Raw genomic sequence first — 2,722 nt, 5'->3', positions numbered from 1 at the left:
ATGGATAGGTATGTGTAACATGGAGTGGGGATGTGGAATATGCACTAGCATATTTAAACAGGGTGCAGTGTGTGCGGTGCACATGGGCCCCCAGGGGCCTCCACGCCATTTTCCCTGAGACCTGAGCATGCACTCTAGACTCTAGTGTTGGTTTTTAGAAGTGGAGGTGTTGCCCATAGAAACCCTAAAGCCGGATACTCATGTAGCCATGTGTCCCAGAGATGTGTGCTGAGTGATCTAGCACAGAACACTCAGCACACATCTCAGGACGCTTAGCACACAGAGATGAAGTGAGTGATCTGACTAGATTTGGCATGCATACATGCCAATCTACAGTCAGCAAAAGCAATGTGCGGGGTTGCGCATCGCTATAGAAATGGGGCATACCATATTTGCTGTGATCCCTCCATTTCTATAGGAAGCCACATGACCCATATGTTTTTATTGGGGAAATGCTGCCAGATTTAACAATTTCGAGAATGTGAAGTATTCCCGAAATTGGCCCACCATCTGCGTATAGGCTACACACCACATTCCTGGATAGTAGAGGGTTCCCCCAGAACCCTCCCCAGAGGTATCTGCTGTGTATATGCGGTCAGCGGGACTGAGTATGTGCATCGGCCCCAGAACTACACTTGGCACATCGAAAGGACGTACTCCCCCTGTCCCTTAGGGTGGAAAATATTACACTGATGTGATCCATACTGCCCAACATTTTGTAAGGCTTAGTCATACTGGGGTGTCCGTACTGATACCATGCTAAGCAACAAGACGGACTCACTCCCCTCTCTGATGCATGCACCAATGAGACTGGGTTAGGAGCCGGTGCACGTTGATACAGACACTGCCCCCCGGCCCACGTATGTACATGCGTCACTACTCCAATAGAGCTTATAAGCATGCTGGGCAGGCTGCCAGCTCACCAGGAAGTAATCAAGCCCATGCGCGGGCGAAACCGGTCTTCCGTCCTCCTGCCAATACTATAGCTGGTCCTGTCTTCGCAACGCTCACCCTCTCTGGACAGGTTTGGCATCGCTTGTGTGATTCAACACTGCAGTATATCCTAGAGCTGTATTTATGCTTAGATTTTACAGAACCTTCCTCACGGAGGAGACTGCGGGTCTGCACATGAAGCCGTTTATAGGGATTTACTGATTGTGTCATTGTATCTATTTAGATCTTAACACACACTTGGGACACTTAAGCATTGCTTAGATACACCTTCACTGATTGATTAGGTATCATCATCCCTATTGATAAAAGCGGGTTTAGTATTTGGTCATTGTACGTTACCTTTATCAATCGCCCGGTGACAAAACTGGGTAGTAACCATTTGTGAATCTGTGTGTTTATTAACAATTACATACAGCCTCAATTGAGGTAATATACAATCAGGACCCCTGCATCTATATGATGTGAACAGGGCTCTAGCTACACCTACAACTAATTATTAATAGGTGATACGTTTTTATTGCCTAACATATTTAATTTAGGGTTATTATACTTTCATGCCAGAAAGTGCATTCCATTATTATGTTTTCTCATCCTTTTCTTCTTCTTCTGATTTCGTGGACTCTCACTATTGATCCGGAGTGATATAACGAGTGATTATGTGCCAAACTCCTATCTCCGCCTAACAGTGGCAGCAGATCCATCTTATGGTTTTATCCTACTTTTTCTCCTATAACAACAATTTCTCCTGAAAAGATCTCGCATCAGTGATCCAAGGAGTGGTAGTGTCCACAATATCCACTATCATACCACACAGAAGATGCCCAATACCATCCGATCTTGGAAGCTAAACAGTGTTGGGCTTGGTCAGTACTTGGATGGGAGACCACCTGGGAATACCGAGTTTAGTAGAATCCCTCATTCAGCCCCAGACTCCATGCCTAACGCTGACAGCAGAATCACTGATCTAATCTTCCTTCAGCCTTATTGATGTCATTCTAACTTTATCTATCCTCCATGTGGCATCATATTGTTTATCAACATCTGCGTAACCCTTAACAATACGGTGCACAAACTTTGAGCCTCAATCAATATCACCAGTCTACTGGTACTGGCAATCTTCGTCCATATCAATCCATTTAGGAATATCTCACATACTTACACTTTGTGATGAAGTAAACTATGTTATGTGTTGTATGTCTGTTTGTTGTTTGTGATTTTGGATACCAAATTTTAATAGTTTAAATTAAAATAATGTTTTAATATTTTCATCTATCTCTGATCATTAGAATTCAATTTTAAGAGTGCACCCACAAAAGAGTCTTACTTCCTCTCTATTTTTTTTCTAATAGTACTACTGCTTGACTCAGAGTGCACCACCATAGAGACTCCACTTGGGGACATTCCCCTAGATTGTCTAATTTTGGTTATATATCAGTGTGTAATACTTCTGACTAGTGCAGAATCATCCCTCCTATATGTATAAATGTCACAGTGTGCAAGAAGGGACTGAAGTATCGAACTGGGAGACTTCCTAAAACACTGTGTTGCAAAAATGGGTGAGGTACCTTGCAGTGGCATTAAGCTTCCCATGTCTGAGGGAGCGAAGTCTTCCCAAAGGATTACACTTCCATATAACAGCAAGTTGGTGATAAAGAACTGACAAAACAGATGGTGATCATATAATCTGTGAGGTAAAGGTACAAGATACAAAGAAACCTAGAGAGATATTGATGGCTTCCCAGGATGAGACTCTGTTGTCGCTATGTGA

General features: G+C 43.2%; 1 pseudogene; it reads left to right on the top strand.

Moving 5' to 3' along the window:
* Nucleotides 1-1,747: 1,747 nt before the first annotated feature.
* LOC134939010 (5S ribosomal RNA) lies at nucleotides 1,748-1,866 on the top strand (annotated as a pseudogene).
* Nucleotides 1,867-2,722: the final 856 nt, after the last annotated feature.

The sequence above is a fragment of the Pseudophryne corroboree genome, chromosome 6, assembly GCF_028390025.1.
Source record: "Pseudophryne corroboree isolate aPseCor3 chromosome 6, aPseCor3.hap2, whole genome shotgun sequence".
Lineage (NCBI taxonomy): Eukaryota > Metazoa > Chordata > Amphibia > Anura > Myobatrachidae > Pseudophryne > Pseudophryne corroboree.
Note: the sequence above shows the minus strand (reverse complement) of the source record. Positions and strands in the feature narration are given on the sequence as shown.